Source organism: Chrysochloris asiatica, unplaced genomic scaffold (genome assembly GCF_000296735.1).
Source record: "Chrysochloris asiatica unplaced genomic scaffold, ChrAsi1.0 scaffold00387, whole genome shotgun sequence".
NCBI lineage: Eukaryota > Metazoa > Chordata > Mammalia > Afrosoricida > Chrysochloridae > Chrysochloris > Chrysochloris asiatica.
The window spans coordinates 1,256,488-1,270,009 of record NW_006408905.1 but is presented as its reverse complement, the minus strand read 5'-3'; positions in this window follow the sequence as shown (position 1 = coordinate 1,270,009).

Here is a 13,522-nt window from a genome sequence, read left to right as displayed (position 1 = left end):
CCCCAGAGGGATGGACTGGCAATATGGCAGCATCAATGGGCTCAAGCATGGCAGCAATTGTGAGGTTAGCTCTGGACTGGGCAGTGCTTCGTTCTGTTGTGCATAGATAGGGTCGTTATGAGTTGGTACCGACTCGATGGCACCTAACAGCAACAATATCAAATCCTAGAGTAGAAATACGGGATTATCAACTGAGAGGAATGTGAAAGCGTTCAGAATCAAAAACAAGAAAGGGAAAAAGCAAGCCAACATTTTACAAGGAAAATCAATACATCTAACTCCATTGAGATAAGAGCTATACCAGCTTTCAATAGGGTGCAAAATGCCTGAAGAAATACCAAAATTTGTCTATAGGAATAAAATTCAGAATTAGTACTGAGACTATGTAGTTCTGTGTCAAAAAATACACCAAAAATCTGATTTGGGCCAGGAAAATGTTAATATTCTTGATTATCATGCCTCTAACACATAATGCCATCTCTTGAAGGAGCTGCCAAAATGAATTAGCCCTAAAAGCTATATACTCCAGTTGTCTTCCCAGCTGTACTGTTGAAAAGAATCATTTAATCTTGTCCATGTAAATTTGTACAATTTGTGCCAAAATCAGTAATCTACATTTGGAATCATTGAAGTAAAAATGTTTTTCTTAACAATAATTAGCCAAAGTGTGGCATGGCTTTGGAACCAAGCCAATATGGAAATAAGCCTAGCTGAGTTTGACACTTGCAAGCTGCAAGGCCTGGAATATGTTGCTCAATCTCTCTAAACCTCAGTTTACTCCTCCTATAGAATGTGAATAGTATTGTTTCAGTAACTTTATGGACAACAGTAGACACTCTGGAGCCAGAAGCCTGGTTTCATGAGCCAAGCTCTGCCACTTATTCACTTGGACAAGATATTTTATCTCTGTGTCTCATGAATGCCTACTCAATAGTTCTTAAACTGAAAAGATCTAGTATATAAATAGCCCATTATAAGCCTTGCTTGCTATCTCCCCACAGTATTGGGAATGTGTCACAATATTGTCCACCCTTCTGCAGATGTCAAATAGCATATCTGTACCTACGTCTTCTAAGTCTTTGGGTCTCCAGGGCATAAATACCAGAATATCCATGAGGCATTGATGATCAACAAATTATTTAGCTATACATACATCCTTCCTGTTAGTTACCTGAAGAAACTAGTTGTCCTAACTAGGCCAGGGCTGAGATTTGGGTATGTTTACCATGTGACCTCCTTTGCTTTTTATTATCTATAAACCCAAACCAAAGCCCTGTCATTGAGTCAATTCTGACTCATAGTGACTCTATTTAGGATTTCTGAGACGAAATAGTTACAAAAGCCGACAATCCATCTCTCTCCCTTGGAAAGGCTAGTGGCCTTCAGCACCACTAAGTTTCCTTCAATAATGATCTTGTTTCTAAGTGCCATCTAGTAGGTTTTGACTCATTGCAACCCCTGTATATGTTTACCAAGGAGTGACTGGTTGATTTGAACCACCGAACTAGAGGTCTGAAGTCCAGTGATAGCCCTATAGTGCCACACCAGGACTCCAAATTAAACCTTCCTTTTCTTTGACACAGATAGTGTAGGGCTCAGCTAAATAGTCATTTATTGCTATGATGAGTTTCTTCCTTGATTCTTATTCCTTGCACATCGGTAAGTCATGTACGAGACTTAATGAGAGAGAATTCAGTTCTGTAATAACGCTTTACTCAATCCTACCACAAGGGCTGCCACTGGCACAATGCTTTCCAAATACTGGCTGCTTGATAAATATTTGATGGGTTAATATATGAAATAAGAGAATGTTTCCAGGCATTCTAATATCTTTCCCCATGAATTGTGGATATGACTAAGAATTTATAGCAAACTAGCAGTTCCAAATTCGCAAAGACCAGAGGAGAAGTCTACTTAACTCCAACTCTTATTCAGAAGTCAAGCTTTAGGGGCAAGTGCTCATTGATTGGCAAGAGCATCTGAGAGCAACCAAACAAGGGAACTCCTAAAGGGCTTAAACAATTTATAACTACAAACTTAGGGAACTTCTGAACTGCAATATAGAGTTTAAAAGTCTCTGGTGTTCCTTCATCCTCATTTAAAAACTCAGCTGATCATATCTTCTCCTTTCAATATATTTTTAACTATCATGGTCAAGAGCACAAACTTTGGAGCCAAAGTTGGTTCAAGTTGTTGTTGTTGTTGTTGTTATGTGCCATCGAGTCGGTTCCGACCCATAGCGACCCTGTATAGGGTTTCCGAGGGTGTAAATCTTTACGGGAGTAGAAAGCCTCATCTTTCTCCCGCGGTGCAGCTGGTAGTTTCGAACCGCTGACCGTAAGGTTCGCAGCCCGATTCGTAACCACTACGCTACCAGAGCTTCCCAAATGTGTTTAACATTTTACCTATTAGTGGTGGTCCATCCTTTTCTTTTAATCGTCTTTTCATATTTGGGGGTACTCTCATGTAATAGGAGTCCAGGTGTGGCACTGTAGGATAAACACTGGACTGCTAACCATAAGGTTGGCAGTTCATACCTACTGTTGTTGTTGTTGTTAGGTGCCATCGAGTTGGTATCAACCCATAGTGACCTTATGCACAGCAGAATGAAACACTGCCCAATCCTGGGCCAACCTCTCTTCTAGTCTCTCCTTAAAAACCCCATACAGGGTCTCTATGAGTCAGAACTGACTCAAAGGCACTTTAACAACAATAATAAATCATGTAATGAGCGAGTCTCAGCCCCCCATAATTGAAGATGGAATCAGACTGTAGCTCGGGCTAAAACATGGGACTTACATACCACCAATCCAATACACCCACTGAGCCATCCATTCAGAAGTGAGCCATGTGTGCAAACATGCTCTGGATATGGCTTCCATTTTACTGGCAGAGGGAAGGGCAGGCATTTGGCTTCCTGGGGCTGCAGTGGCTGCCAAATCGAGTTCCTGGTGCTCTAGAGGCATTGGTGTAATAGTCAAATTTCCGCTATTTTTGATTTGGTATAGCAACTTCCTCAACAATCCACCTACTGACACTTCAAAAACTATTCTAAGAAATTGTGCCTTGATTTCGGTATTCATCTGTTCAAATTTTCTATGGGCCATATAATACCCTATAATAAATTCCTTTCTGCCAAATGGATTTTGAGGTTTATATCTAAGAACCCTACCTAATAGCACCTATATTCTACTACTATAAACTAAAACCAATAAATGACTTTATAGCCTAAATTTCATCCTTTGTAGAATGAAAATACTGAAAAATGGAGCATCATTCAAAATTCTTTAAAATAGCATGAGCTAAAACAGATATGTGTATACTGACTTTCTTAAAGATATTTTTAACTTCAAACATTTTATTTTGTCAGAAAACTACAACTTCATAATACTTAATGACCTAATACAACATATCATCATAGGTAATTTTTATCAAATTATTCTTTTTAAATGGTATCTATCAAAGTATCTAGAAAAATAAATTTATAATTGGATCTTTTTATTTTCCTTCCATCTTTTCTTTTCATCCATTTGAGAATTTTGGTAATACTCTCAAATTAAATATTCACTATTTCAAAATGACTAACAGTAAGTTGCCTGAAAGAAACAGAAAATAATATTGGCCCCAATATAGGGGCTTTCCCCAAGCTTTGTATAAAGAGAAGTCGAGAAACCAAAATGTATTTCTGCTCTTTCTACATCCTGAAGAGGACCTCTGGGCAAAGCTGTCATATCTAATCTTATCTTACATTCCTGGATGTAGTTTACTATGCTATCTTATTATTTGTTTTTCAGCTGACAAGCTGAAGAATACACTGCAGTTTCCAGTTTTGACTGCAATTTTCTTTTAGCTCCAGTCCCCAATACAGATACTCGGATATTCTCCTACCTAAATTCATTTTATGTAAAGTAGCAAAGTTAATCAACCATTTGCCCGAGCCTCTTCCCTTCCTTTTCCTTTCTATACTAAGTATCCAGAGTCTATTGAGGTTTCACTCAAGAACCGTAACATATTATCAAATTATTATATGGCTATAATTTAAGAAACCTAAAGGTGGGAGAGATGTTGTAAATTTGCCCCAATTCACAACCTAGGAATTATTAGAAACAGATTTGATCTGTGTTCCTGTTTCTATTAGTCATCTGCTCTTGACCATTCTGCAATGCTCTATCTTTAAAAATATATTAAATGGAATTATATAGGTATTCTGTAAACCTCTAGAAAGTCTAACTTATTAATAATTAAAATTGTTGTTCTAGAATACTGTAAGTATTTACCTGGGCTCTAGCGTAGCACAATAGGATACACTGGCCTGGTAACCACAAGGTCAAAAGTTCAAACTCGCCAGCCATTCTCAGAAACCCTATACAGAGACACTACAAGTTAGAACTAACTCGATGACACACAACAAGTGTTTACTTACTGATTATTAGAAAAGGTTACCTGATTATTAGAGTCCCTGATATAATGAGAGGCTGATGTCTTTCTTATTATTTTCTCTTCAAAATCCTAGTGTGACATCAGAAACCTGACAGGATGCAGTGAGCACAAACTCTTTGAAAGGCTTCAAAATCAGTCAGGCCTAGCTACTCCATAAGCAGATGTCTTCTGGTACTGCAGGAAACAATGATTTGGACCTTTACCGGCAAATTGGAGTGGCACCTGTCTTCAGTGCAATTGGCCATCCCTTTCACCCTGCATTCCATCAACTGTCAACTGCAGAAGTGTAATTGATCCTCATGAACCTTTTGATCCCCATGTTTACATAGACAGTATAGGAGTTCTCCAAGGGGTGCCAAAGGAATTCAAAACAAGAAACCAAATAGCTGCAAGGTTGGAATCTGTATTATTCTGGTGGTCAACCATTAACAAAAATGTGGACTGGATTAACTATATCTATTATAATCAACATAGTGGTTACGAATTGGGCTGCTAACCTCAGGGTCAGCAGTTTGAAACAACCAGCTGTTTCGTGGTAGAAAGATGAGCCTTTCTTTTCCTGTAAAGATTTACAGCCACAGAAACTGTGTACAGGGTCGCTATGAGTCAGAACCAACTCCACAGCACATAACAAGAACAACAATATTATAATCAACAAAGATTTATAAATTATACCAAGGATGCTATAAAAGGAATAGCAGAGTAATTAGGACCTACTAGCAAAATGGCCTAGGAAAACAGGTTAGCCCTAGAGATGATATTAGCAGAAAAAGGAGGAGTATGTGTTATGATCGGAGTCCAATGTTGTACTTTCATTCCCAAGAACACAGCTCCTGATGGTACCATTACCAAAGCATTATAAGGGCTGACCACCTTAGCTAATGAACTAGCTGAAAATTCAGCATAGATGACCCCTTTTCTAGTATCATGGAACAATAGTTCAGAAAATGGAAGGGGCTTATGACTTCGGTTCTCACCTCTCTAATGATGGTATCTGGCGCATTAACACTAACTAAGGAGCTCTGGTAGCGTAGTGGTTACGAATCGGGCTGCGAACCTTAAGGTCAGCAGTTCAAAACTACCAGCTGCTCCGCGGGAGAAAGATGAGGCTTTCTACTCCCGTAAAGATTTACACCCTCGGAAACCCTATACAGGGTCACTATGGGTGGGAACCGACTCGATGGCACATAACAACAATGAGATATTGTTTTATATCCTTTATAAAATGATTAGTTCTAAAACTTATAGAAACAGCCTTTTCCAAACAACTCTACCTCCATACCAAAAATAACCGTTTTCACTTAGAAACATACGAATACCAAAGTCAGCATCTCCTTGCAGAGTTTAAAGAAAAAAATGAAGAAGTCTAACAAGAAGAAAAAGGGGGAATTATTGAAATGAGTGTCTTTTCTTCAAAATTATTATAATCCTGTTTATTGTATCTGGGTGACCTTTCATTTCCTTTTCTTCCTGAAGTGAGTAGGGACTTTATGATCTTTCTTTTACTTTTTACTACTTCCTGAATTGAGTACAACACTGTATGACCTTTTATTTTTCTTGTTGAAATGAGTAAGAAGAATGTGTGCCTTAAAAATTTGAATTAGCCAACTGGGTAAGAGAAAAGACTGTGCAGTCAAAGCCCTCGCCAATAGGGTGAGACACAGCCTTCAGATTTATGTCAGGGATAAAATCCCAAATGACTGTCACTATGTATGCTTGTTGGCCTGTTCTGTAAATTTTTCTTTGTCAAGGTAAATAATAATAATAATAATAATAATCCTAGTTTGAGGCAAAGTTTATATCCAAAGACTTTAATCCACCACTCTTCTGTCAATATGTCATGCTATGGTGCTTGCATGCTGCTATAATGCTGGAAACAATGCCACCAAAATCTCAAATACCAGTAGTAGGGTCCACTATAGTGGACTTCCTTAAATGGAGTTTCCAGACTAAGAGTAGGTAAAAGGGTCTGTTGATCTACTTCCAAAAATTATCTGACACAAACCCTATGAATCACAGAATATTGTTCAATATCATGTTAAAAGATGATGGTCCCGGATCAGGCAATTGTTCATTCTTCTATACATAAGGTCACCATTAGTGAGAGCCCATGTGATGGCAACTAATGCAGATTTAAGGGAAAAGAAATCCCAAGGCAGAAAGAATAAAAAGGAAAAAGGAAACAAAAAAAAGGAATGAAAATATAAGGTGAGGTCATTATGAAGCTTCACAAGAACATAGAGGTAATTGTTCAGGCACCTTAGAACAACCCATTGGGAAAATAATGTATCTATAGTCTTCCATCTCCTCTCTCTCATAGGTCAGTGTCAGGTCCATGGGAGTGGTAACCTGCTAACACTTTTTGTTGTGTTATCCTGTTGTCTATACAAAATCTGGGAAAGAAACCAGACCCTTAGTTCAGTACATCTTCTAAGGAGCAGCCTCTATGAGTCTTACCCATTTAGAGTTAAAAGTTGGACCTGGGCACCAGAGCCCCTCTAGCCAGGTCTCTTCCAAACAGAGGATGTTTATGAGATGAAGTGCATGTTCCCAAGGCATGGGAAGGTATATAACCAACATCACATTTGGTTAGATAAAGATCTCTTATGGTGGTTCCAATACTAATAGCCTTGGATTTGGAACAGCCCAGTGGAGTTAATGCCATGTTGATAGTAAGCTGCCAGGAAAAAATTGAATTAAAAATTCTGGAGAACTAGTCTGATGTTCTGCCCAATCTGGCACAGCTTTCTTTTTTCTTTTCTTTTTTAAAGTTTTATTTTGAATTATGTGATAGTTTACATGGGAGAACATTAGTTTTACATTTATCCTATCGTATATCATTTCATTGCCATGGTTACAATCCCCTCTATGCATCATCACCCAACCAAATGGTATACACTACAAACCTGCCCCGCTCTCCCAGTCGTCAGCACACAGCCCCTCTCCCTCTCTGTCTCTAAAGTCCCCAGCTGCTCCATTTCTCCACATCATTGTCTCTGCCTCCATCTCAGGCATCACTGCTTCTCTGGGTAGGGTCCCACTCTCTGCCCTTCTCCTTTGATGGTCCCAGGGACCTCCGCTCCTAGACTGCAAAGTCAATCACTCCTCTCCTTTTGCTACAAAATGTCTACCTTTACATTTCCAACCCTCACAAGCAGTCCTGATAACAATTATTCACTATTGCATCACCAGAGACCTATCCACATTTCATTTCATGAGCCCCACCTAGACAGATTGGATACTACTCAGTGGAGATTCTACCTTCCTCCATACCCTCTGAATCTAGGTGTCCTATTGAAAGCTTGTAAGCCAGTTGACACAGCTTTCTTAAGCATGTCTGTTATGCATTGGATTTTATCCCCCCCATGAAGACAGGCTGAACTCCTTACTTCAATTTCTTAAATGTGACCCTGTTTGGAAATAAGGTATTAGAAGATGTCATCAATTAGGCTAGCAGGCAGTCATACTACTTATAAAAGAGAAAAAGCACAAAGACAGGGAAACAGAAGAGGGCCACCATGGGGATCTGCTGCAGTAAGCCACGGAACACTTGGAATGACCAGAAGCTGAGAGAGACATGTAAGAGATTCTCTCACAAAGCTTCAGAAAGAACCAATATAACTGACACCCTGATAATGAACCCTCAGCTCCCAAAACTTGGAGACAATAAATTGTTGTTGTTGAAAGCCACCCACTTTGTATTATTTTGTTATGACTGTTCCACAATCCTTTTATGTTCACAGAGTCCTGTAAATCAGAGGTAGCACTCAAATACCCATAGGGTCCAAACAGATACCATGAAATAGTAGTGCCAGCTATTTGCATATAAGTTATTTGAATCACAGCAAAGCATACTCCCTCCCATTTTTCTTGAAACACATGGTCCTTTGGTTAATCCTTCATATTTTTTTTATTTTAATAGAGCAAAAAGTGGATAAATCTTTTTCACCATAATAAAATTGGTGTACACATAATGACTGAAAAAAAAAAAAAAACTGCCAGCAAAATCCTGGGCATCTCTTTGCTACTCTGTGTTCAGTGTCATCACATGGTAATTTTAAATTATACACAGTGGGAAATCAACAAATAATACAATTCAGGACTTTGGATGAGGGTGAGTCAAAAAAGTATCTTCACTCTGACTATAGAATTTATTTTAATCAACTTTTAGAAAAGACAAATACATCACTTTTGAACACAATCTCCTTGCTGTTCAATACACTTTGTCCATCTGTCAACAAGCTTTCATACTTTCATACTCCCTTTTTACAAAATGTTTTAGGCTGAGCTATGAACCACCAATGCATTGCTGTCTTCACTTCCTCATCAGAAGTGAATCTTCATCCTCCAAGTGTGGCTTACAAGGGACCAAACCAGTGAAAATTTGATGGAGCAAGATCAAGACTATAGGGAGGATGCTTTAACACCTCAAAAGGAAGTTTTTGCAGCATGTCAATAGCATGGGCAGAGGTGTGTGGATATGTATTGTCATGCCAGATCACAATGCCCTTGGATAACAGTCCTCTGCATTTAGTCCAAAATTTAGGCTTTAGCTCACCAGTGAGCATCTTTTTCTTGATCAGCAACTGAGGATATTTCCATTCCATAATCTGCCATTTACTCTCAGGAAACTGACCAAGAAAAAGTTCAAAAGTCAACCATCAATTTGGAAACTGATGCTTAAAATTTTCTGGGATTCTCAAGGGCCAGTTTGGGACCACTATCAAGAAAAATGTTCAACAATCAAAGTGCTGGTCACAGTGAGATGCTCACTGAAGTGTTCAAACCTAAACTTTGGATCAAATGCAGAGGACTGCTATCCAAGGGCATTGTGATCTTGCATATAGGGTTGCTATGAGTCAGAACAGCCCTGAACAATAATATCTTAAAGCAGATAGAGTGTGGGGTGGGTCTCAAGTTAGAGCTTTACAAAAAGATGGAACTCAGGTCTCACCCTTACTCAATCCCCACCCTTATTCAAGTCACACCTTGCTTGAGTCCCACCTCTTGTTTTACAAGAGATTAAAATATAGAGAAGCAAGCAGATAGAAGAGACGTCACACCAAGAAAAAAGAGCCAGGGCAGAGTGTGCCCTTTTAACCCAGAGTCTCTGTGTTGAAAACTCTCTAAAACCAGGGAAGACTGATGTCAAGAAACACAGAGGTCTCAAGGAATCAGGAAACAAAAGCTGAAGAGATCAAACCATTCCACGAGAGGTAACAGAAAGAAAAAGCATTCCCTTATGGTCAGAGCTCTGAACGTAGACTGTGGCACTATGGGATAAAGCACTGGACAGAAAAGTCCGTTTGTACCACAAGGTCAGTGGTTCACATTCACCAGTCATCCTTGGAAACCCTGTAAAGGTTCACTATGAGTTAGAACCAACTCAGCGGCACTTAAAAACAACAACAAACTATGTGAAAATAAATGTCTGTGGTACTTCTGTTATGGCAGCACTTGAAACAAATATAGTAATCTATAAGCCATCCCATGTCAGCGTCAATTCTAAATTCAGTGATATCGCCATATGGATGGTGTTTCACTGATCTCTTCCATCACATCATCCTGATCAACTGTTTGTAGCATGTTCATATAACTCACCAATTTTCACCCATATCCCTTGCTTGTATTTCCCCTTAACTTCCTCCAAGAAACATGCAATGTGCCAGATACATGGCAAATATTATCATTGTAACAGAAATTTCATATTACTGTATCTCCATCGGTTACAGGTATTGCCTAAACAAATGTAATCCGTCAGGAGAATGTCTTGATAAATGGAAAGCTTCTTGATCCATAGACTGAATCACAGCTGTCATATTTGGAAAGAGATACAACATTTTCACATCTTTATTTAGATCATCTACATGAGGAAGATGTCCTGGAGCATTAAAAAGCAGCAGCAGAATCTTGGAACTAATGTAATTATGTACGACAACATATATGCGGTATATATTACTAATGGTAACATGCAGAGAAAAATGGACTGTCAGAGATGTGGTTTGTCATAATCCAAACATATTGTAAATTGGAGATGGCCTGTATTTAAGACAAAACTTCCCAATTTTTAAGTGTTATCTTATTGTTTTGTCCCTGAGGCAAACTGAATTTTCTGGGCTCAAGTAGGTAAATTCTATTTTGATTCAGGTATTATTACAAATGACATAATTCTATACATTTTCAATTCTAAATAGTAATATTCAATATATCAAATATTTGGCCTATATTTTTCCAGCATACCAAAAGACTCTCCCTACAGGGTATTCCATGTAAGAGAGACCTTTACTTAACATAAGCATCATTCAGCATTTATCTAATGTTTTGTCTTCCAAATTCCTTTGTTGGCAAACTCTGTTTCATATTCCTTTTTAAAGTTTCAGTTGACTTCCATTGAAAAATTAATCTCTAGTAGAGTAGGGTTCCACTAGGATAACAGGAAACATATAAAAAACTATTTTTAATTCTGTTTGAGAAAACAGATGTGATTACAACAGATGAAAAATAATAAGAAAAATAACCTCTCGCTTATAAATTCTAAGTTATGTTCTGTTAGAAATGATGGCATTAGTTGAAATGATGTAGTGATGTCCAAGAATCTCATAAAGAAAAAGAAAAAAAAAAAAAAAACAGAAAACAAATTCACTGTTTTTGCAACTCCTAGACATCCTATATGATATAGTAGAACTGCTCATCTTTCTCCCACTTAGCAGCTTGTGGGATGAATCGCAGACCAACACAAATTTCATATTGTTAATGTTTTTGTTAGGTGATATCAAGTCAATTCTGACTCATAACAACTCTTTACAAGTTTACCCAGGAATGGCTGGTGGGATTGAACCACTAACCTTGTGATTCTACAGCGCCACAACAGGAATTCAGAATTTCTATAGAATCAACAAACTGATCAATAAGATATATATAAGAGGGCAGTTCCTTATTTTATGACTAGAGCTACAAGTTGCATAGTTTCCCACTGTTCATGGACACCTGGTGTGGCATTGTAGGATCAACCCTGGACTAGGAACCACAAAGTTGTCAATTCAAATCCAACAGCTGATCCTCAGAAACCCTAGACAGGGTCCCTTTGAGTTGGAACTGACTGAATGGCACTTAACAACAACAAGCCACTATTTATAATGTTGCTTTACAGATTCCTGGTGAACTTGAAACATTGGCATAAGATTTCAGAAAGCCAGATTTAGGGGGTGAGGTGTAAGGTGGAGCAAACTACCTGATTTGCTCTCTTATTATCAGTTGTTCAATAGTTACATGCAGATGGGTAAAGTTTCATTTGTAAGGGTAGCAGCAGACTCTGGAAGACTCTCGTTATGGAGAGTAACACAGTGCTGAGTGGAACACACGAGCAGCATGGATGCAGCTGTCTGAGCAGGTGGACACAGGAGGACAATGCCTCTAGACTGGATCCCTAGTTTAGAACACATTACTTTAGTCTGAATCTTACTTCTCATTGGCAGCACATTCTGTCAGTTCACAAAGTTTTGGAGTTAATTATTTAAAGTTTTTATTGACAGTTTAAAAATATGCTATGGATTGAACTGTACCCCTCCAAACTGTGTCAGCTTGACTCAGCCATGATGATCAGTGCTTGGGCAGTTATGTACTATGGCAGTTATGTGATGGGCCCTATGGTGCTTTGAATATACTTGATATGGCTTTTCTATCCAGAGTCTTTTTAACTCCCTTCAAGTGAGTGGGTGGGATCATGCAAATAAAGTATACAGGACTCTAAGGCTGAGATTGGTTAGTTTTGCTCTCCAGCTAGGTTTAAAAGGAGTCATCTCAGAAGAAGAGACGGAAGACCACAGGACTCCTGAGAACAAAGAGCATGAGGGAAGTGTAAGAAACAGCAATGGGGAGGCAGGGCTTGCTGGCGGATAGGGTAGAAGTGCAGTGAGCATGTCCGGCAGCAATAGCACAGAATACTGGATGAAGCAGGTTCAGGTACAGTTTCAAAGCTTGGAACCACATATATAGGAAGATTTAAAAAGTTTGAAGGCAGATAGCCAGTAAAATTTGTAGTGGAAGCAAGAAATCTCAAACTTTCAAACCCACTGGGCTCAGAGGCGTGGAGCCACCGTCTTGGGTGAGACCAAGCTGTGGGACAAAGAGAAAGAATGATCAGAGCTGCCAAGGACTGGAGCCTGCCAGAACCTCGGAGATAAAGTTGTGGACATTCCTTTTTGTTTGTTTGTTTGTATCTGTTCATCAGCCTCTTCCTATCTGTGCACCTCCATTCTGGTGACTAGAGGGGGTGTCTGAGAGAGTGGACACCCCACTCCCACCCCTGGAGAGTTCTACTACACATGCACACAAATCTTCTCAATATTTAAAGGGACAGATTTCACTTGAAAACAAATAAAGCGCAAAATGGCCACAACGGGTCCTGAATGGTTTATCACTAGGAAAAAGGCCAGAATGGGGGTTGTGGAGCAGGAGAGAAAGACAAAAAATAAAACAGACTGAAAATTAAATCCTGAGTTACATCATAACAACCAACAGTGGCATCTTGAGATTTCTCAGGCAACCTTGAAGGCAAGAAGCTAAAAGGGGACATTAAAGTCATATACATATTAGGTTAACTTTACCTTTAAGGGGCTCTTTCTCTCCCTATATTATCCAAGAAGAAACACCAATTGCTGTTACATAGTCAAGCTACACTCACACCCTATAAAACCCCACAACTAAGGCAAGAACCAATACCAACTGCCATACACCAGGTAGGCAGACAACACCTGAGACAGTTACTCTGAGTTGAGTAATAAGAAGAGTGAAAAGGGAAGCCCATATTCTGATCACATCTACCTGGAGACAATCAGGAAGCATAAAAAAATACAAAAACACACATTCAATTAAGTATTAAGGTCACAGTTAACTACTGAATATGCCTAAGAAGCAGAAGCAGAAGCAGATGACCATATAAATACATGTCCAGAAACAGATAAAGTGACTGAAAAAAAAAAAAAAATGAGTGGTAGGTAGACCTATACTCCATACTGGAAGAAGTGAAGGCCTTTGAAATGCCTGAGAAGGAATTCAGAAAAATGATTATAAAATGTATCAA